Source organism: Anolis sagrei, chromosome 2, assembly GCF_037176765.1.
Source record: "Anolis sagrei isolate rAnoSag1 chromosome 2, rAnoSag1.mat, whole genome shotgun sequence".
Classification (NCBI taxonomy): domain Eukaryota; kingdom Metazoa; phylum Chordata; class Lepidosauria; order Squamata; family Dactyloidae; genus Anolis; species Anolis sagrei.
Window position 1 is genome coordinate 284,135,995 of NC_090022.1, and position 23,864 is coordinate 284,159,858.

Consider the following 23,864-nt stretch of genomic DNA (forward strand, 5'->3'; position numbering starts at 1 on the left):
GCCATGCCAATAGAGGGTGTCAAACTTGAGAATATGATTAAGTCCTTATTTCATTTATTAAGTGTACAACTTTCTGGGGGGAAAAACCCCTCAAAGCAGAGTGAAATAATTCCAGTCCCTGAGTTCTCCCTTGGCAGAAGGCCAGGATGTGAATATACATCATTTTTGCCATCACTACCACCACTGATGCAATGCTAAAATACAATTTTACTGAAAAATATATAACACATTATTGGCTTCATTTTTTGTTTGCTGCTGTTGTGTGCCTTCAGACCGGAGGTGTATCCAGACAGCCCCTTAAAAGCGTGAGCTCCTGCATTTTCTCTTAGGGCATCCAAATGACACCCCATGTAAAAAGTGAATGCATTCAGCATAAAGTAGGAAAACCCTGTTTTGTGCTGGATTAATATGACACCTAGAAATACCTGGGTCTTTCAGAAAACCCAGATCTTTCCAGTTGCAGGGACTGTGTAGATGAGGACTGGGGATAGCATCGCATGATTTCTGGTGCCCATCCACACAGCTGTCTCGGGTTTCTTCAGCTGCTGGAGTCCAACAAACCCAAGCCAGCCCCCCCCCCCCAAAAAAAACCCTCCAGAAAAGGGTTTAAAAAAGAAAATAACTTACCCAGTCAGCATTTCCCTGCTGCCAGAGCTCTCCTAGGCTTCACCCATGAACTGTGCTGGAAGTGTCCTATAACGGTGCTCTGAGAACATGGGAGGCTTCCTGTGTTCTCATTCAGTAGAACAGGCAAGTGCGGGGGAAAGCCAGGTGGCAACACTTCCCCTGTGGGATGGGGAAGGTAGCTATGCAGGCGATGTGGGGTGTGGGGCTACTGGTTCCCATGCTGCCCACCCGAAGTGCCCCACTGCCCCACAGATGTCCCTGCTTTCCCTCAGATTCAGGACCACAATGTGATGAGGTCCATACTCCAACACTCAGACCACTACATCCTGCTGGCTATCTCATTTCTAGTTGCAGAAGTGTTAAGAATTTCCATACTTGGTGAGGAGATCCTTTCACATCTACAAATTAGGGAGAAGGATCCAAGCCCAATTTTGCACCTGCTGTGCTTTTTTTCTAAATATTTCATATTGGTGGCACACATCATTTTGCAACACAGTAATTCCGTTTTACTAGCAAACTGGAGGTTAAACCAACTTGTTGTACTGGAGCCTGTAAGTAACATTGCAAGCAGTAGTATGGGTGCCAGAAGGGGGGAAAGGGTTACTCGGGAGCAGGAGTCTGATGAGGAATAACAGAGGAAAAGGATTTGGGATATACTTATGGCACCTACAGATGAGGACTTATTTGAGGGGTTCTCTGGGGATGAAGGGTCAATGAGTGAAGGAGAGGAGGGAGATGCAATGGTTGGGAATAGAGGAAGAAAGAGAGTTACTCGGGAACAGGAATTGGATGAGGAGCGACAAAGGAAGAGGATCTGGGATATACTTACGGCACCTACAGATGAGGAATCATTTGAGGGTTTCTCTGGAGATGATGGGTCACAGAGTGGGGAAAATGGGGATGACACTGTGGATTGGACTAAGGTAAAGGAAGTGCAAGCTATTTGTGCGGAACCAACATAAATAGTGATACATTTATGGGATTCTCTGGAAGTGAAGACTGGCAATCAGGGAATATAACTGAGTCTTGGGGGGATCTAAGTCTTGACAGGAGATGGAGAAGATGGAGAGATGGGCATAGAACTTCACGTGAAGAGTTGGGAGTAGCTGCAAGGGATGATCAAGGGGCGGTGGTCAGTTCATCTTATGATGATGATGATGATGATGTGTAATAAAAGTGGGTTCTGAAATGGGGAATCTTTGCAGAAGGCAAGGTGTTGGTATACGTTCGTGCATTGGGTACTGTCTAGACTTGTCGCTACCTGTTTCATATTTGGCATTGGGTTTGGGATCTGCAGGTTGCTGCTCCTGTTCATGTGTGCTTTCGACTTAGATTGGATTCTCGTGAGTGTGGATTTCCCCCTTCCTTGGCCTTGGACCGGCTTGACTACGACGCTGCTTCTGTGGACTTTGGAACTTCGCTACTTCGGATTCTGCTTGCTACGACCCTGGACTTTGCTTGACTATGCTTTTTCCCCCTGCGGCTTCTCTGTTTTGTTAACCAGTTGCATGCTGTGCCTTTTTGTGTGACTTCGGAATACTGTGTTTGATTCAGTTCTTTTTTCCGGATAATCTGGATTATACTTTGGTTTACCTTTTTGAACCAGGACTGGTTTTACCTTTGAGTTTTGACCAGAGGCATTGAGTTAAGTGTCTCTGGGTCTTTTCTCTTTACTTTAATAAACTCTGTTTTGGAACTAACTCTGAGTCTGGCCCTTTAAGGCATCTGTGATTTTGACACAACTTTTTATAAGAGATACAGATACATACATAAATTGTAATAATAAAAAGGATGGGGACCCAGCATATCATACCTTTTATTCTTTTTTAAAAAAAATATGATTTATTGCTTATTTCACAAAGACTGAGAGATTTCTTGCTATGTTCATGTGACACTACAGCCGATACAGTACTGTGTCGTGACACACAGTTTGGAAAGCTCTGGTTTAAGCATTTAATCCTGTGAGCCTCCAATTGCAATGTAAAATGGAAGATCCCAGATGCACATTTGTGAAATCTAGACCTGTGTGAAGAGAGGCGGGGGGGGGGGGGTGGCATTCAAAAGTCCAAAGATTATGCCCCCTTGCCCTGGGATCCCTTCACACACGTTTTATTTACTTAATATTCGAGTGCATTTCTTGAGCCCTTCTTTGCAGGAATGAATGCAAAATAATGCACCCTAACATTTCCAGACTGCCTCACTATTGTCTATTTTGCAACCAAACAAAGAAAGAAAACCCTGATGTGTCTGCAGCTGGGTTTGCCTGCACAAGACAGTTTGCAGGCATGCGTTGCCCTGCGAAATGAAACAGCCATTAAAAAAATAATACAAGAGGCCAATATATTCCCACTCTTTTCCTTCTGTGTGTTTTTTTAACTGCTTTGCTGTACAGGCAAAACAGGTGCTGAAACATGAAACCCTACTGAGGGATTTCCTTTGCAAAGCAGCTTGGCGTTCTAGCCGAGGCTTCAAGTTAGACATGCTTCCGAGGCGGAATGTGAAAATAAAAATGCATTATCGGAAAAGGATTTGTGCCCCTTGGAATTTCACACAAAGTGTGCATGGGGACACCGGGAAGGGAGGACTAGAGAAGGGGAAAAGGCATCCTGTCACTTTAAGAAAAAATAAACTAAAATATGAACTACCAAAAACCCTGCCATTTCCAGCCTGGGCTTGATTAATGATTTTTCTATCTAATAAAAGGTTCACAAACCATCTGTTTTTCTCCCTAATGCCTTGCCCAAAGGTTTTTCGTTCCTATTTCAGGCTCGGGGCCAACTGACATTCCAGTCTTTTTTTCCCAGCCTTGTAAACAAACCCTTCTCTCTTTTTAATCTTCCAGTGCTGTTTCCTACCCATCGTTATGCATATTCATTGCGAGTAAACATTTTTAGTGTCTACACTTAATCTCTTCCACTGGCAATTACTGTTCTGTGCTGTTTTGTAATGCAGAAGGGCCAATGCTTTCCCTTCTAATAACAGCTGGGTCGCAGATGGGGCCTGCAGTCATTGTAGAAAATAAAAATTTACAAGATGCCAGTGGAATTTATTTCAGTTTTATGGAGTCACAGGAGGAACCTTTCTGTTATCCGCCTTCAGTGAAATCTGCAGGCAAAAGGCATGCTTTTGACATTTAATCAAAGGGGGGTTCAGGTAGGGTCTGGAACAGCACAAGGAAGAAAGCAGGTGGATCATATTAGGCAGTGCCATGGTTAATTTATTTAGAAGTGATTGGCTTAGAAGTGCGCAGCCAATATTTGACATCATGTATATATCTTGTTTAGCATCCTGATTCCAAATTGTTACCACTGTAGAGACACTGCGTTGCCGCCGCGGACAAAACCAGGTGTGAGGCTGGGTGGCTGCTAAGAGGGACTGCTAGAAATGGAAATCTAATCGTAAGAAAATAAGCTGCCATGCTCATCAATGCTGCTCCATTTTATCTGGTATAGCCTTTCAGCTTTGCTGAACCCCTGTGATGCTCTGCGGGCGGGCCCAGGAATGTGTGGATCAGCGGTTGAATGAAGGTTTTAGCTTAGACAGAAATGTTTTGTGATTTCAACATGATCTGGCCTGGGGGAGGATGGAGGGAAGGAATCATAGAATCCTAGAGTTGGAGGAGATCACAAGGGACATCCAGTCTAACCCCATTCTGCCATGGAAGGATCCACAATCAAAGCATTCACAAGAGATGGCCTTCCAACCTCTGTTTTTAACCTCCAAAGAAGGAGACTCCACCATGCACCAAGGCAACATATTCCACCGCTGAACAGCTATTACCACCAGGAAGCTTTTCCTAATGTTTAGGTAGAATCATTTTTCCTGCAATTTGAATCCATTGCTCTGTGTCCTAGTCTCCAGAGCAGCAGAAAACAAGCTTGCCTCCTCCTCCTTAATGTGACATCCTTTCAAATACTTAATCATTACTATCATGCCTCCCCTCAGCCTGCTTTTCTCCAAGATAAACATATCCTGCTCCCTAAGCTTTTCTTTTTCAAGGAAGGAAGGAAGGACAATAGATATGTCATGGCCAGGGGTGGCTCAACCCATTACACAAAGTAAGCATTTGCCCAGGGGCACTCTTGAGGTGCTCTTGTGAGGAAAATGGACCTTGACATATGCGAGTTGTAGTTACTGGGATGTATAGTTCACCTATAATCAAATAGCATTCTGAACTCCACCAATGATGGAATTGAACCAAATATGGCACACAGAACTCCCACGACGAACAGAAAATATATATAAGTGATTATAAGGGGCAAAATACTGTTTGCTTACCGTTGAAAATTACCTAGGACCACCTCTGGTCATGGATCAAATCTAACTAGTCCTAGCTAGGGTAGACCCATTGAATCAGTGTGATCTTGGTAATTCAGCAGTTGTGTAAGCCCCATTCATTCAATTGCTCTGCCCTAGGAACTGGACTAGCAATCAGAGACTGGTCAGAAGGCACTATATTGAGAGCTCTGCAAACCATCCAACAGCCCTGATGTTAATATCATCTTGCATCATCATGTGGATGGATGTACCTTCAAGTCTTCAGTTGACTTGGCAACCACATGAATTGATATGATTTTTTTTCAGGAATTTCATAGGCAAGCAATACTCAGAGGTGGTTTTAATTGCTCCTTCCTCTGAAATACATCCTATAGCACCTGATATTCATTAGTGGCCTCTCATCCAAGAATGTGGAGCTCCCGGTGGCACAATGGGTCAAACCCTTGTGCCGATAGAACTGCTAAAGGTTCGTGATTCAAAACCGGGGAGTGAGGTGAGCTCCTGCTTATCATCTATAGCTTCTCATGCAGGGACATGAGATAAGCCTCCGACAGGATGGTAAAACATCCCAGCATCCCTTGGGCAACATCTTTTCAGATGGTCAATTCTCTCACACCAGAAGCAACTTGCAGTTTCTCAAGTCGCTCCTGGCCCACAAAAAAAATATATCCAAGAATGCACCCTTGGTCAGCTTTAAAGGAGTGCAGAGATGAAATGTTGGTTCTTATAACTTCCAAAATAAAATTGAGCTGCCAGTCCTGCCAGCTTTTGTACATATAACAGGAGGGGCTGCCCTCTTGCTCTTAGCCTCAGTCAACCAAATATTTTGGGGACATATTTGCTGTAAGCAAGGTGTGTGCATAAAGGCTCATCCATCAAATCTGAGCAGTGGCAAAGCTTCTGAAAAGCAAGTAAAAGGTGAGGGAGCCTCCCTACCTTGAAAAGGAGTGTCGGACGCACTGTCCAATGACAATATTTAGCAAATGTGCATATGAAAGTAAACTGAAACATTACTGAGAGAGTCACAGTAAATAAGAAGCTCATTTTAAATCATTTGGATGTGTACAGAATTTTGTTAAGCAATTTAATGGGAATTTAAAAGCTAACAATTGTTTTGGGGGAAAAATGTTTTGAAGAGGCACCCCAGAAAGAGAAGGTGATTGATTCCGTTCTAATTAATACATTATTAAATGATGTTCTATTGATTTCATTTGCTTTTTCTTCATTTTAAAATCTCCCAGGCTATTTACAATTACAAAACTCCAATTTTATCCAATGCCTTTTAAGAGAAAGGGGGGGGGGGGAAGAGAAATCATACTATTTTGATTATTTGGGGCATTTAGCTCTTCCTAAGAAAACAATATGGATTATTTAGTAAAATAAAAAAGAAGAAAATAGGAGTGAGGGAGGGTTGTTTTTTATTATTATTATTTTGCTGCTTGTTACAAAAATGAAATATAGAGCTGAGAATTTTAAAAAGAAAAGTAAAATATGAACAATTTCAATAAATAATATCTCAACGTTGCCTTTTTACAATCTCCATTACTGTGTCCAAAATATCTGGATTCTCGTGTGATTTCAAACATTACATGCTCTGGGGTATGCTTAAAATGTGAAAGTAGAAACATGCACGTCTAAACATGTGCATCATATGAGGTTCACTGCAGATCTCAAGTGAATATATATTTAATTGTAATCCACAACAAAGGACAGCAAGAGGAAAACAGAGAGGACAGTTGTTGGCACAGAGGCGTCCTGGTGTTGCAATGCCACATGGTAATGATGGGGAAATGTCACATTAAAAGGAGCTTTAGATTTGCTGGATACAAACCCCTCTTGCTCCCCCAAGAGGCTTCCGAATGATCCAGGAAATTATTCTATCCTGTAGATGACCCTGTTCATTTCTCCTCTACTGATTTCAGGGGAGATAAGGAGAATACATAATACTCCAGTTTCCAGGAAATGCCTCTTTACTATACAGACTAGTACTAGACATTTTAGTCTCAGAACCTGGAAAATTACTTTTTAAAAAATCTTATGTAATTGATTATAAAACCAAAAGAGATTTTTTTGCAGATTTTGTTGGTTGGTTGCATTGTTCGTTGCTTTTTAGTTTCCATTTGATCAAAAAACAGGCAAGAAAACAGTTTAACATTTGTGGATGGAAGAATATCCACAAAAGGTCCTGGAAAATGAATATTATTTACCTGGTAGTAAATAATGTTACCATTCCTCTTGGTTTCTTTCTTCTTTTTTTAAAAAGGCTACATCCTCATCATCCTTCAAAGAAGTAATATATTATAGGTAATATGGTTCATTTCCTAGCCACTCACTTCCCACCCCAGCAATTGAGAAGTACTTGTCCAGCTGCTACAACACTCCTCTCAGTTCCCTAGAAACAACCTTAGGATTTTATTGCATGAAGAAAGCAAACCAGTATTGAGGCGAGATCACCACCAAACCCTATTGCATAACGCTGTGCTCATTCATCAATAGCTGCCAATACCCCATTGCTGGGGGTTCTTTAATTTTTTTTATTTACTTTTTTCTCACCTTCTACTCAATATATAGGGGCTCAAGGTAGGCAATACTAACAGCCTTCTCACATGGGACAGAGGAAGTTTCTGCCCCACATCACCCATGGAGCTCCACACCACCCATCATAAAACTTAGGGAGACTTCTGGTGGGACTCTGTGGGCTAATTGGGGTGGCAGCATGGTAGGACATTGCTACTGTCAACCCAGCAGCTGCCCCATGTTCTGTTAGAAACAATAGGGCTTCGGTGAAGTAGTGACACTTTCCCACGTGGGATAGGAAAGCACCAGCTGGTGGGCGGGGTGCCAGGATTGCCCCACTGCTGCTCAAATTCACCATGGAGGCTGGCAAATCACAATACTGGAACTCATCACTATGATGTGGTCCTAATACTAATAACACAGAGCCAGTGCTGGATTTACCATTGTGCTTAGGACTCAGTTGGCCAGGGGAGAGGGGGGCGTCTTACTGCCAAAAAATGTATTTTATAATGGATTTTGCTTATGTGGTCCAATTCTAAATTTGAAGGTGTTCTGTTTTGGAATGAATCCAGACATAAGGATAGAGATGATAGTCTATGGCAGTGTGCCACAAAGCAGGCGGTGTAGGCCTAGTGGGTCTACCTACTTCAGGGCCCAAGGATGGGGTCTTATAACCAGGCCTGTAGCAAGGGGGGGGGTGTTAGGGGTTCAACCCCCCCCCGAAATGTTTCAGATTTTTTTTTTTAAAAAAAACTGGTTTACTCATGAATTTTAACTGGTTAACCAAATCCCCATGCTAAGTCTATGAGATGCAAGAAATTAAGAGTCCTTCCAGAACTGTAAGCACTATCTCAAGCAAATATTGATAATTTATTCACACTATCATTACTTGCAGCAATAGCCGATGTAGCAAAGCAACTAAGTTGAGTGTGTGTGTGTTGAATGCTCTCATTAAGGAGGCCAGACTTGGTGGAGGTGGTCGACAGGGGCGGAGCTGCAGGCTACTGCAGGCTGCTCTGCCCCCTGCTATGCTCTTTGCTTCAGCGTGAGCTAGGAGGCAGGTTTCAACACCCCCCTGCAAAATTTTCAACACCCCCCCCCCCCAAAATTTCAACCCCTCCCTGCTTATAACTTAACTAGTACTAAATCTGGCACTGCATAGAACAGCTCAAGTGTGGGAAAGTGAGTTATGAGGATGTACAGATGTATGACAGCAGGACCACAAACTGACATATTGGCAATATTTTGTGAAAGGAGAGAAGTGCAACAGCATGATTGGTGATCACGCAACTAGCTTTCTCCTCTGTGGCCCCCCAACTCTGGAATTCATTGCCCGGAGAGATTAGGAAAGCCCCTACTTTGGAAACTTTTGAAAAGAGTCTCAAGACCTGGCTCTGCTGTTGTGCTTTTGGAGAGTAGCCACATAATTTTATGCTAGTGCTCCTCCAATGTTCTTGTCCCAGGAGTCCCCTGCTATGTACGTAGGTTTGCTTATTTTCCCATCTCTCTATGAGTTCTCCCTTACAATGAGTTCTGCCCCCTTATCTCACCCGGGGTTTTTAAAATCATTTTATGTACATGTCATTTTGTTATTATGTTTAGTTCCTATGTTCTGTGTATATAGTTTTATATGTTTTGATGTTTTATTATAATGTTATGTTGTTATTTTATTGCAATTTGTATTGTTATATTGTAATTCTTGTTTGGGCTTGGCCCCATGTAAGCCGTTCCAAGTCCCCATTGGGGAGATGGTGGCGGGGTACAAATAAAGATGATGATGATGATTATTATTATTATTACCATGGAATAGCAGTTTCACGCAATAAATTTCTGAGTTGTATACCTAAATTTGCCTCTGTGCAACCTGTGAAACAATTCTGAAGAACAATGAAAAAAGGCTGCAATTTTATGAACAATTATCAGTTCATCAAGGTGTGTGTGTCATCGTGTCATGCACAATGGAGGACCTTCTTGCGGCAACCCCAGAGGCACTCCAAGTGGCCAGATACTGGTCAAAGGACATTTAACCAAATACCAAATTTACAAAATCTGTGTGGTTTTTTTCTTCTTTTTTTTCTTTTTTCTTTTTCTTTTTAATCTGTGTGTTTGTTTTGCTCTGTTAGAATTGTGATACAATGGTTGCTGATGACACAATGACACATCAAGGTATGGATACTTATATGAAAGTATGCTTACCACTTACTTCACACTAAAGATGCATGAGATTGGGTCACTACTAACTCCCACTAAATTTCTCTGTGTAAATACATCTGCAGTCAGATTGCAGTGGCCCAACACAAAAACTTCTGCATCTTCTAATGAACAGTTTACATTTCATCCAGACTGGATTTGCCCTCTAGCTTTTCCCTGCCAGCTTGCTTCGTCTTGAACCTACTGGAAAGCTGCAAATAAACCACTGTGAAGTTTGCTAATCTTGGTGATGTGATGTTTTCACTGCAAATATTAGTCAAGATTTGCAAGTGCTAATTCATAATTCATAGATGGGTTGAGGAGAACCTCCTGGGTTATCTGGCTTGTATACTTCTGCACTGCGGCTAGATCTTCACAGCTAATCCCTCTATATGGCAGATATTGTTGGTGGGAGGGGAAGCGGATGCTCGGGGATTGTGCTTCTGCCACAGCAGTGAGAACTGGGGAGAAAGCAAATCCTAGTCACCTTTTGAATGGAGAGGGAAACAGTTGAGCAGTCTGGAAAAACTTGAAAGTCACAACTTAAACAAAAAAAGGGGGGAGTGCATCCTCCTCATCAATAGATGCTGAAATTACGTGCTTGATTCCTGTCCTTTGTCAGCAAGGTTTTCTTCTTTCACTTTGGAGATAAACGAACATTTCTTTTCACCCATGTCTCACTCCTGGCACGGTCTTTCTGACAAGCATTTGCTCCACCAGGGGGCCTTGAATTTGGCATTCCAACATCGAATATATAAAAAGAAGGAAGACAGAAGGCGCAAGGCAGAGGGGTTTTGTAAACTTCGGTAGGAATTCCTTCAGACTGCCCTTTGTCAACAAAGTTCATCTGGACATCTGACCATCATTTCCTGAGGAAATACCAGCTCCAAATACTATTTACACACAGAGACAAAGAGCCACAGACAGAAACGCTTGGAAAGAAGCAGAATGGGGAAGGGGAGGTGGAATAAATATTCCAAACAGTACATTTGCCTTCGTTGAGCTGAATCAAACCAAACCAAAGGAATAAAAGGAGATCATTATGTTCCATTTAAAAAATTACTACTGAGATTTAGAATGTATAACAGACATGATTTCAATATGGCAAAACCCCAAGCCATGCATGAAACCCTGAGTTTAACAGTTTTCGAATTTCAGAGGGATCCTGAAGTACTGTTAAAACGAAGAGAAAGAAATGTATAGCAGAAGGCTTTCATGGCCAGAATCACTGGGTTATTGTAAGTTTCCCGGGCTGTATGGCTATGTTCCAGAAGCATTCTCTCCTGACATTTCGACTGCATCTATGGCAAGCATCCTCAGAGGTTGTGAGGTCTGTTGGAAATTAGGAAAATGGGGTTTCTATATCCGTGGAATGTGCAGGGTGGGAGAACGAACTATTGTCTGTTGGAGGTAGGTGTGTTCTCCCACCCTGGACATTCCACATATATATAAACCCCATTTTCCTAGTTTCCAACAGACCTCACAACCTTTGAGGATGTCTGCCATAGATGCAGATGAAACGTCAGGAGAGAATGCTTCTGGACCATGGCCACACAGCCCCAAAAATGTACAACAATGCTTTATGGCATAAACTTCTTTAGACTGAGGGTGCATCTACATTTAGCCCAGAATCTAAGGCTGGTCTGGAGTAGCAATACTCTGGGCTGGCCCAGGGGGCAACAACACCTACTGGCTCTGTCCTGCAGTAGAACAGAGTCCCAACCATTCAGAAAGGCAAAACTGGTGTGTCCCTCCTGGTCCTTACTGGTGGTAAAGGGATCAGAAGATCTCTACCCAACCTTACTTAAGTGTCACCTTTATTTCCTTCTGCTTTTTAGAATAACATCAGAACAGGAGTGAGCAAGTAATTGTTACATCCATTACTTTTGGATTTTTGTACATACTTCCTTACTCACTCCCTGCCAATAACCCAAGTGCAAAAGGGGTGGGCATTTGAAACACTACTGAAGAGCTTTAAGCAGGTCTAAATGGGGATCTGAGTTTCAATCTAGGCTGGATATAGTGGTTGTCTACTAGAGACATCTTGTATTCAAACTACAAGAAAGGAGATTCCATCTGAACATTAGGAAGCACTTCCTGACTGTGAGAACTGTTCAGCAGTGGGACTCTCTGCCCCAGAGTGTGATGGAGGCTCCTTCTTTGGACGCTTTTAAACAGGCTGGACGGCCATCTGTCAGGGGTGCTTTGAATGCAATATTCCTGCTTCTTGGCAGGGGGTTGGACTGGATGGCCCATGAGGTCTCTTCCAACTCTATGATTCTATGATTCTATGATTCTATGATCAGATTCTCCTTATATTTTTGCATTCTTTTGTGCTTTTGTGTTCAGATGTGCCCTACACATAATCTTATCTTTAGTTCTTTCCCCTTTTTACAAGCTATTTCCTCTTTCTAGTTCATTATGGCTAAGTTTATAAGGACCTCACCTTGCTTTCTTGGAACAGAATTTGCCATTCCTATTAAATGCCAACAACCTATAAAGTGTACTGGCTCTGCAGTCAATAGAAAGCAAAATCACACAGCAAGCTTGGTGAAAATTATGGTTAGAATGCCTTGCAAATACCAAGTAACAGGTGCATAAAGATAGTTTGGCAGCCCACCCCCTGTTTCACAACAATTACTAATAAGAGAATAAAAGGTAGTTACTTGCACTTAATATTTGTTAGAGCTCTAATTTCCTCTGCCATAAAGAGCAGCTAAAATGGTTCAGTGTTTTAGCCTGCAATGAACGTTCCTGGAATGAATCTCAAAGAGTCTCTCCATTTAAATTAGTTTAAGAATTGAGCTAGCTTCTTGTTTTACAATGAGAGGTGGAGTTCTTGTCTCTTCCCCCGCTCCATCCCTCTTTTCCTTCACAGTCATTATTATCCATCAAGTCCTTGAATTCTTCAGGGGCATTTATTTCTTGCAAGTTTTGTTGGCTACTGTACAATTGCAGCAATCAAATGTATGGCAGATCCCAGTACAGAATTTAATTGGCAGGAAAATATGCGTAAGCGTGAAAGAATCATCCCACATTTGATCTAAAATTTTAGTTATTCCACTCAACTGTAATGATAACAAGTTATTTGTTGCAGAGTATCCTTTTCGTATTTAGCTACAGAGATATAATGTGTTGTCTGCTGAACATTGACTAGTGAAATTCAGGCTTCACACACTTGGGTTGGTGACTTACTTGATGTTATTTATAAGGCTATTGTGATAGTTTCCAGCCTCTCCATAAGGAGTGGGACATCAGGGTCCTCTGTCTCCATGATCTACAGTGGGGCACAGCCCAGATGTTTATTGGTCCCAAATACAGCTCAAAGTTTAGCTTTTCTCAGCCTTTGTTCATTCAAAAGGTCAGTACAGGTTTAAAGCTTGCCAAACTTTTCCCTTATAGGAAAAGCAGTCTTTAGGTAAGTCTTGAACTTATTGAATTTATTGTGAATGAACTTACCACGGAGGCAGTGAACCATGGATAACTATGAACCCTATTGCAATTAATGACCTCCACTCACCACAGCTGAAATAACTAGGAAGAGGGCATTAGCTGTTTTCCTGGGCTGGTTGGACCAACATTCTTCCTGACTGGACTATGGAGTCTTCTAGATATAGAAGATAACACATATCTACCATATTCCCCTCTTGCCAGTGCAAAGGGGAATCTCCACAGTTTTCTGTAAGTTCTCAGGAAGATGAAAAAGTTGATCAAGTTGAGACTAATGCGATTATGAATCAAACACTGGAGGAGGGGCTGATAAATCTTTGCCTGGATATTTTCCCATTGTTTCTGAGATAGTTTTTTCTTCCTGAGTGGGTTGCTGAATCTCCCTTATCCCTCCAAGATATTTATTTATTTATTTATTTATTTATTTATTTCAGAGTTTTCTATACCGAGCTTCTCACCTCTTAGAGGGACTCAGCCCGGTTTACAACCATAAAAACATACAATCAGTAAAATATCATAGTTCATAATTACAATAACACATTTAAAATAACCACTACATTAAAAAAAACTACGGTGGTCAGTCGTCATATTAAAAACAAGTATACCTCATCTTCCATCCACAATCCTAGGGTGCTGTCTCATTCATCAAAAGCCTGTCTCCACAGCCACGTCTTCACCCGTTTCCTGAATGTCAGGATAGATGGGGCGGTTCTGACCTCCGGTGGGAGAGAGTTCCAGAGTCGTGGGGCCACCACCGAGAAGGCCCTGTCCCTTGTCCCCACCAGGCGCGCTTGTGAGGCCAGTGGGACTGAGAGCAGGGCCTCTCCAGACGATCTTAGTAGTCTTGATGGTACGTAGGGGAGTATACATTTGGAGAGGTAAACAGGGCTGGAGTTGTTTAGGGCTTTATAGGTTAACACCAGCACTTTGAATTGTGCTCGGAAGCTAATTGGCAGCCAGTGGAGCTGGTGTAACAGCGGAGTGGTGTGCTTCCTGTACCCAGCACCCGTTAATAATCTGGCTGCCAAGCGTTGGACTTGCTGCAGCTTCCGGGCAGTCTTCAGAGGCAACCTCACATAGAGAGTGTTGCAGTAATCTAAGCGGGATGTAACCAAAGTGTGGACTACCGTGGCCAAGTCAGACTTCCCAAGGTACAGGTGCAGCTGGCGCACAAGTTTTAGTTGTGCAAAAGCTCCCCTGACCACCGCTGAGACCTGGGGCTCCAGGCTCAGCGATGAGTCCAGGAGAACTCCCAGACTGCGAACCCTTGTTCTGGCAGGACTGCAGACCAAAAGGTTGACGGTTCTAATCTGGGGAGCAGGGTGAGTGCCCACCTGTCACCTCCAGCTTCTCATGTGGGGACATGAGAGAAGTCTCCCACAGAATGGTAAAACATCTGGGCATTCCCTGGGAAATGTCCTTGCAGATGACTAATTCTCTCACACCAGAAGTGACTTGCAGTTTCTCAAGTCACTCCTGACATGAAAAAAGCTACAAATTTCAAGTAGGTTAGAGCAAAGTGCTTTGCAAAGCTTCACATTGCACCTGATAACACTTTAAGCAGGTGCAATAGTCTCCATCAGTTAGGTTGTCCTATTTTGCTAAACTGTCTTTATGTGGCAGAAAGCCTTTGCCATAACACTGTCAAATGTATTTTATGAAAAGATGTCTCTACAAACCTCTCATTTCTATTCTTTAATACTCTTTCTTGTCCTCTGATTCCTGCTTTCTTTCTTCCATACAGCATCCATTGACTTGCTGGGTTTACCTAGGGCGTGACATTGGACAGTTATTAAAAGAGAGGCAGCCGCTACCCCATCTAAATGTGCATTTATTGGGAGTATAAGACAGCCATGTGTAATAAGGGTTTTGAAATTGACCATACTGTCGTAAACCTGCTGGAAGAGTTACAGGAGCTGTTTGACAGGTGGATTAGCTCTCTTGGCTCGGGCTCCAGCGTCCTCATCTCAGTCAATGGTGCAAATGTACTTTATGCCATAAAAGATAAGGGTTATATGCATATAGAGTACCTGTATTATGGTTGGCACACTCTTTACGGTTGTTTGTCACGGACCTCTTGCCTATTTAAAGTGACATTGAAAATGTGAAAAAAGGGGTTGCATATAAAATATGAAGCTACTTCAGGCAGTTTGTCAAATGCTACAGAGGATAAAAAAGAAGAATCTTCAGCTCAGCATCAATGAGTCTTCAACTTAGCCACTATTGCTCTTAATCCTTTACACAGCAAAAAGTCTTCACTCTGGTTTATTGTCAGCACCGTGCGTGTCTGCTTAGAGGTAGTCCCCACGAAACTCTGGCAAATGGATATAGAAATGCAGCCTGCATTCACCCACACAGAAGTTCTGCAAAAGAGATTAGAACTGACCTTTTGTTTGTTTGTTTACATTAAGGGTATGTTTGCTGCAATTGCTGATTTGTGTAGCGAGTGGAAGTCTTTGATTCTGGAAAGTCTTTAGTCATTGTGACAGAGAAGAGGCAATTCCTAGCAAGTCTATAACCCTCCCTTTCTCCTTCAATATTCTGCAACAGTTAAACAGAATGAAAAGTGAGAATAGACAGCAATGACATATCCACTGCTGATGCTGAACTGGTTTGATCTTGGAAAATAAATAGCTTTCCAGTGGTGCTACTATTGTCTTTCAATGGATTGGGACTGTCCACTTTCTTGTCTCCTTTGTCTTAGGCAGCTTTTCTCAACCTGGGGGTTGGGACCCGGGGGGGGGGGGGTCACGAAGGAGTGTCGGAGGGGTCACTAAAGACCATCAGAAAACACAGTGTTTTCTGTTGGTCATGGAGGTTCTGTGTTGGAAGTTTGGCCCAATTCTATTATTGGAGGGGTGAGAATACTCTTTGATTGTAGGTGAACTATAAATTCCAGCAACTTCAACTCAATGTCTATTTGCCCCAAACGCCACCAGTGTTCACATTTGGGCATATTAAGTATTTGTGCCAAATTTGATTCAGATACAGGAAGACAAAATGTCATGGGATATATATGTGATCCACAGGACAGAAGTTTGTAAGACTTGCAAAAAATGTAAGAAAATCGGATTCTGTTTCTCATCTATAAAGCAAATTTGAGAGGAATGAGTTTGAGTGGAAAATTAGCTGGCCTGCCAGACAATTTGCATAATGAGTAAATGATTTGCTTAGTACAAAAATGACCCTTCCAGGCTCCTGCGCAGCTGGAGACAGGAAAAGGCCTTTGCCTCTTCCGCCCGAGGAAGAAAACAACCCAAAGTAGTTCCGGACGGAACTACTTTGGGGGGCGGAGCTGGAGGAGTTAGATCCCTCCAGCTCAGTCTATTCAAGACGTCGAGGAGGACGGACTCACCTTTTAGGTCGGTAGAGGGGCCTTTGGGGGCAGTGCAGGCCCGCAGCATCCTGCACTTCTGGGTGGGCGCCCTGGGGGCTGGCCCGCAGCTTGGCGCTGGCATTTGCCATCCGGGCTGCTGGGCTGGCCTTTATGGGCGCATCGCCGACCCGGATTTTTTCCCTTTGAATGGCGTCCTCAACCAGCGCGAGTGCTAACGGGGCCCGATGGGGTCTGGGAGGCTTGTGGAGCGCCAGGCCTTATCTTTGCGCGCTCCGAGCGGGACGCTCGCGCCATGGCCAGGGGAAGGGACGCTGGCTGGTCGGCCGGCAACTCACTTTGGGAGGACCTTCCTTGTTTTTTCCCCCTCCTCACCCCAAGTTTCCCAGGTTAGGCGGAGCGCCAATCCCTGACGCAGTCGGGGAGCGCAGGATAGACTCGGGGCGGTCTGCCGTTTTTCTTTATGGTGGGCGCATCCCCGCGGCCGCGGGTGTTCGCTTCTGCTCGCGCCTTCGGCGGGGCCCTTTGGGGGCAGGGGTGTGGACGCCATGCCCCTAATTGCTACAACGGGGTTGTCCCTAGGCCCCCATTATAAAAAAGCATACCTGGCTACAACCCAGCCCCCAAATTGCCAACATGCGACGTTTTCATTCGCCTCAATAATGGCCGAGGCCAGGGGGGTTTATCTGTTTATTTGTTTTACTGTAGAGTCTTCCCCTTCCCATGTTAGGAGGTTTGGGTATGGGGTGGTACATCTGGATATTAACCCCTCAGGGGCCCCTTAACTGCGTATATATTTCGAGCGTGGACGGGCTGGCTATGAGTCTGATTTTGGCCTGCAATAGACAATCCGTTTTCACATTTCGGCCCGTATACATACATATATTGAGAGAGAGACTAAGAGGGCCGCTTTGCACATGGCTGACGGCCATTTTAGTTTTCACCTCATGGCGCCGGCCATTTCATGTCTTGCCGGCGGCCATGTTTTTGCCCTAGAAAGCGGCCATTTTGGAACATAAAAGAGATAGCTAACTTAACCTTTTTCGTTTAAATTTCCAACATGGAGGGCGCTTACAACCCTATGCGCTGACTGAGCAGGGTATGCTATGTTGGAGCTAGTTGGTGGCCACCCTCAAGTTGTTTTTTCTCAATGACAATAATGGCAATAATAGCAAAAACAAAACAAAAAAAAAACATTACACAGCTGACAATTGCGGGCAACACAATAATGTGTGTGTGCGTATGTGTCTATATGTATATATGTGAATATGTTTGTATATATATGTATGTATATATATACATATATATATATATGTGTGAATCCTCAGGTCATCTAGTCCAACCACTGTGTGGCTTGAGCTTTCACGCGCTCTAGGACAGAAAAGGCCTCAATGTTCAGGGCTCACAGTCAAGTAGTTCTTAAATTAAAAAAAAAAAAAAACAAAACAAAACAAAACAAAACAAAACTACATCATAGATCAAGCCAACAGTTGCACAGTTGATGCACTCAGAGAGCCCCCGGTGTTACAATGGTTTAAGGCACTAAGCTACTGAGCTCGTTGAGCGAAAGATCGCAGGTTCGATTTCTGAGAAAGGCGTGAGCTTATGCTGTCAGCCCTAGCTCCTGCCAACCTAGCAGTTTCAAACATGCAAATGTGAATAGATCAATAGGTATCACCCTGCCAAAAAATAACGGCCTCCATGCTGTCATGCCGGCCAACGCTGGCTCTTTAGCTTAGAAATGGAGATGAGCACCAACCCCCAGAGTCAGACATGAACGGACTTGATGTCAGGGGAATACTTTTACAACGCTATTTATAGAGCTATTCACATACTGGTGAACTAACAATATTTTTAGTTAGGAGTCCTGGCATAATGTATGGATAACATTGATAGTTTTATGGTGCGCATACATCAGCGAATATCTCATTATTCATGTTTATTTGGAAGTCAGACAACCCAAGCCACGACATCTCCTTCGTAAATAGCCTTCAAAGCGGGCCATGGCCTGGGATACAGGGTTCAAAGCTATATAATGTTAATATTAACATTAATATCTACGACAATAAAAGCCACTAGGAGCTGACTTAATATACACTTTTATTTAAGGGCCATATTTCATGATAAAACGTAAAATTCTTAGAACAATGGGGGTCCTATCAATAGATAGCTGTAAACACGTTCAGCTAGGCGACGGGGTCCTATCACGTCGCTTATTACTAAATGTACCTTTAGAGAGTTCCCTCGGCCGACAGGGGGCAGGCTACGTTGATATGACAATACTGTCCAATGCGAAGACACTCGTTAACGTGAAAACCAACGGGTCTTCAATTCCTATTAGAGCCATGAGACTCATGGTCATTAATCATTTCATATGCTGCCTCTCTGTTTACAGGATGTTGCCTAGAAAGAACATCGGCGGGGCGAAGGGCAAGGGCCCTGCCAGGAGAAGGTCGACACAGCGCCACCAATACCATGCGAACAGGGAGTCGAGCCACGAATTATCATCAGAGCTATATCAGGCCCTGGTGGCGCGTATTCAGGCATTGGAGAATAACATACAAGTGCCTGACATTGACCGGGAGTTTCAACAAGATTTGGAGCCATCTCAGCACAATAACGAGCAGCTGCCAAACGTGGAGCATCTGGCAGTTGGGGCTACGCAGCCGGTATCACCCATCCTAACGCAGTTTCAACCGGGAGGGGTCCATGATCCAATCACATCATCAGGTAACAATTCCTTGCCTTTAGAAGCTGGCGAGGTCAACACTAGTTTTTCAATGGGGGGAGGCCAGATAATTTGGGATAACTCACCCTTCACAGATGTTTCTCCGGTTAATGTTCAACAACACACATTGCCATTGGCCTCAACAAGCGGTTCTGCGGGGGACAGGGAACATACCGGCATGCTGAATAGGAGAGTGGTGCAACCAACGCCATCATCAGACGGTCTGGGTATTGTCTCCTTGGGAGCCCATTTAACACAAAACACAATAGACGCCATTTTGAGCAATAGATATATAGAGTTATTTACTCTGTATGTGGCGGCCTATGAAGAGGCGCCACGTGTCAGTTTAGGGCCCAGCTACAACGCAGATAGACAAGCACGTGAAATAGAGCCCAATTGGGGTAACTGGCTTAATTGTTTTATGATTTATGCCAGCGTGATCATTAAGCATTATCCGGCCCGGGCACATTCCCTGTTCTTGTACTTAGACATCATTCGTGAGGCTTACTTTAGCTTCCCGGGGGACAGTTGGCTTCGTTATGACAGGCTCTTTCGCCTGAAAGCAGCCCACGATCCCGGGCTCCGGTGGGATCTGGTAGATGGACACTTGTGGAGACAGGCGAGGTCCCGGCCAGGCCAAGGTCAGGATAATCCCGACTATGATGAAAGGATGGACGTCTCAACAGTGAGACCCACCCTCGAGGCAAACCAAGCCTGCCTCACCAATCAGTTAGAAGACAGAAGCACCCCTGTCACAATTTTACCTGAACAAAGGATCTCTCTTGTTGAGACAACAGCATCTGACATTGAGAGGGCGCTGGCCAGTGACGATGGGCTTATCCAGTCAGACATGGATCATGCCTCGTCAACACCGGGCCATAATGCAGACTTTTGAACTATTGGTTTGAATTTACCCTCTCACACGACCGAGTTCTGTCATGTCGTGCGCTGGAGGCAAAATAAAATAAAAAGGAAAGAAAAAATGGCCGCAATAAGTTCATATGCGTGACAATCAATCCTACAAGAGTCAAGAAGGCTGCCCATTTTGCGGGACGACAGCTGATATATGTTAAGGGCCTATACTGTGAACTACGAGATAGCCAGGATAATGAGGGCTAGAGATCGCACAATGTTTAATTAGTTAATAGTTTATGGCAGGCAGAAGGCTAAATACAATAAGCTCCTGCTTGGCATGATGGTCAACATGTACTATTTTAGACCACTAAGCCCTTACCTGACATGGATGTTTCCAAATCACAATTCAAGGTTAGGGCACATGATTACAATAAAGGGCTGCTACATTGAGTCCTATGATGTTTGCTGTGTTACTTATTAAAGTTAGGTTAATAATAGCCAATATACCTCTTCCCACACCCCAGTACTAGTAATCACTAACCACCACACTTCCCTCAGTAAGCTTGGGTCCTTGCTAGAGATGACTTTATCTAATGATGATGCATGTTGACACAACAGCGATGAGCCTTATAGACAACCTAACATAAGCGGTTGACAGGGCTGCACTTCATGGCCCGAGGAAATAACCATATTACCAGTTTTTCCATGGCAGCTGGTTATAACATAAGAGGGATAGTGATACGAATGTCATCACAGTCATGTGTGGCCCTAGTTTAAATAATAACAACAACAATAATAATAACACTGACTACTGTATGGAGAGAGCAAAATACCATGTTTTGAGGGTTATACAGTTTCAGGGCTTAATTTTGAAACCTTCCTGCTCCATTGGGTCCATTCAAAAATTCGAATCCACCCCTCCCCCTCCTTTCTTTTCGTCTCAGGCCCATTGGTTTGGGGAAGGTTCCGGGACTTTAACAGACCAAATATTAATTATAAAATAAAAAAATAAAAAAAAAGGAAAGAAAGAAAGAAAGAGGAAGGGATTCCAAACAGCTTCAAAACACAAAACAGGCTATATGCAAAGGGGGAGGGGGGGGAATGTTTAGCGCTTCTATGATTAATAAATCGCTAAGGCCATTAGCGAGCTGGTCAAGGTTCATGGATTAAAAAACCACATAGTTGAAGGAAAGACCTGCCAATAAAATTATTTATATATATACCTTGAGTATAAACTTAACACATGACTTTAGTGGCTATGACATCTTAGTTATGACAACGCAGAACAAATGACGATAAATCTATATATGAGAAATGGAGAACTGGGGAAGATTGGGTGAGGCTTCACCGTCCAGTTCCTAGTGGTTACTATCATCTCCTTGAAACTACACCCCATTACTAGTGCTATAAACACAGTTATCCACTTTACATAAGCTTACAGAGATTTTCAAACTATATGGGGCCTCCGGGGCTTTACAGGAGGCGGTGTGGGGATACACGATCCCTTGTTGGAAGGGGAAGGGGGCACTACGCCCCCCCCCCGGTTGATGTTGTTCTTTAGTTTTTCAGCTCCTGGTTCTGCGTCATAATGATTTATTATGCACTTGATGGAGGCCTGGACACTTGGATACGGCACGACGATGGTCGATTGGCCAGTTTCTCAAGGCAGGCCAGCATCGCCACGGACAAGAGTGGTGGTTGGATACAGTTGGGGTTTTCGATCCCCTAGTGTTTAGAGACGGGTTGGAGAGAGGAGATCACCTCTTCAGCCATGACATTTATGTGTGTATTATATTATGGGAACACTGGAGGCGCTCCCAGGTTTGCCACCTGTTACAACATTTATTGTATTCATCATGTTAAGGGAACACTGGAGGCGCGCCCAGGTTCGCCTCATGTTATCACAGTTACGATGTTTATGCTGTTATGGCAACACTGGAGGCACTCCCAGGTTAGCCATTGGATACAACTGTTATTATCTTATTATGTTGTGGGGACACTGGAGGGGCTCCCAGGTCCGCTACAGGTTCCACCATTCTTCAACGTGATACTCAAATGCTATTGTTATGCACATTGACATAAATGCAAGATGGATATGCATCTTTCAATGGGGGCAACTTGTTGTTACGAATTCGATCCTAAATTGACAGGGGCTGTTTTGAAGATTGGGGAGATGGGGGCTAAGTAGACACTTGCCTCCATCTTGTGGCGGAAAACAGCAATAAGGAGTTATATTTGGTGTGCACCCTAGGCACCCCTTCGGGGGCGAAGGCCATTAACAGAAAATATCAACGAATGGTACACTGGACAAGATGAGATATAAAAGATATATTGGCCTTAAAATGGGAGGGATCTGACCTCAATAGCCTTGAGGAAGATTCATCCAACACATTTTCCTAAAGGTTACCCGGGTTTATGTCACCAGGGGACCGGGTGCTTCGCCCTAGTTAGCCGAGGGGTAGGCCGGGAAGGGACACTACCTCGGCTGTGTTCACTACAAATTCATGATAGAAAAGTAAAATTCAGTTACAAATTAAATGGTAACAATAAAGTTGCCCAGTTTTAACCCACAACTGTTGTCCTGTGTCTTCATTCGGGTGGTTAGCAGGCAATGAGGCTGCCCAGATTTTAAGGACAAGAATATGACGACCCAACACTAGTCTTTTATCACTCCTGGTGATACTCTAGACTGGGCCTGGATATTCTTTTTTGCTTTGTTTTAATAGCTACTCTGCCTCACTGGTATTTGTGTGGCCATGCATGTCCATCCACATGGGTGGACTGCCATCTGTTCTGTGACTTTTTTAAAAGCCATTATTTTAAAATGGTTTATTTCTGATAGAACTGAACAGTTGATTGTGAGACATGAATTGGCTGTTTTTATAATTCCACCGAATGCCATCAAAATACAGCAAGCTATTAGTATCCACAGGACTTTCAGAACCCCCAGAGATACCAAAAGCCATGGATTCTCAAGGTATATGAAATGGCATACTAAAATGGTGACCCTAACATAAAATGGCAAAATCAAGATTTACTTTTTGGATTTTTTGGGAGAGGGGGGATATTTTCAAGCCATCGATGTTGGAATCCATGGGTGCAGAATCTGTACATGCAGAGGGCTGACTGTATATGATAAATGTTCTCAGTAAGGTAAACAGCTTAAATGAGAACCAAGAGAAATAAACATGTTCCTAAAATGTCCTTCTGGAACTAGTGTTATTAAACAAAATTATGATGACAGAACAGCAATCATTGCAAATGTTTCAAACACCACTTGATCCATTTAAGGTACATTTGTTCATTCTGCATGATAGATCATTAGTGTCGCTAGTGCAATGTTACTGAAAAAGACAAAGCTATAAGCCCACTAGCTACATAGGAATGCCATGTAATTCACAAAGGGCATAAGCATCAGTCCAAAGTTGATTTTGCCCTCATAGCATCTCCCACTGGGGGAAAAGTTTGAGCTCATTTTAAAAGGGAAAAGGTTGTCAACATAATGGCATTCCTGCTCATTCTGAAGAACTCACTGCATGATATAACTTCTGCCATACTATACCATACCATACCATACCATAGGGTGCTGCTGGATGGGAGACAATGCATACTATTAGTATACCATAAGAAAGGAGGAGAGATAGTGCTTCTACAATGTAGAATCAATGCAGTTAGACACTACTTTATTTGTCATGGCTCAGTGCTATATAATAATAAGAGTTGTAGTTTGCTGAGGTGCCAGTACTGTTTGTACTAAAGTAGTAAAGTACTAAAGACCCATGATTCCATAGCATTGTTCCATGGCAATTAAAGTGGTGTCAAACTGCATTAATCTTACAGTGTAGATGCATATTTATTTATTTATCCAGCTTTCTCTCTCTCAAG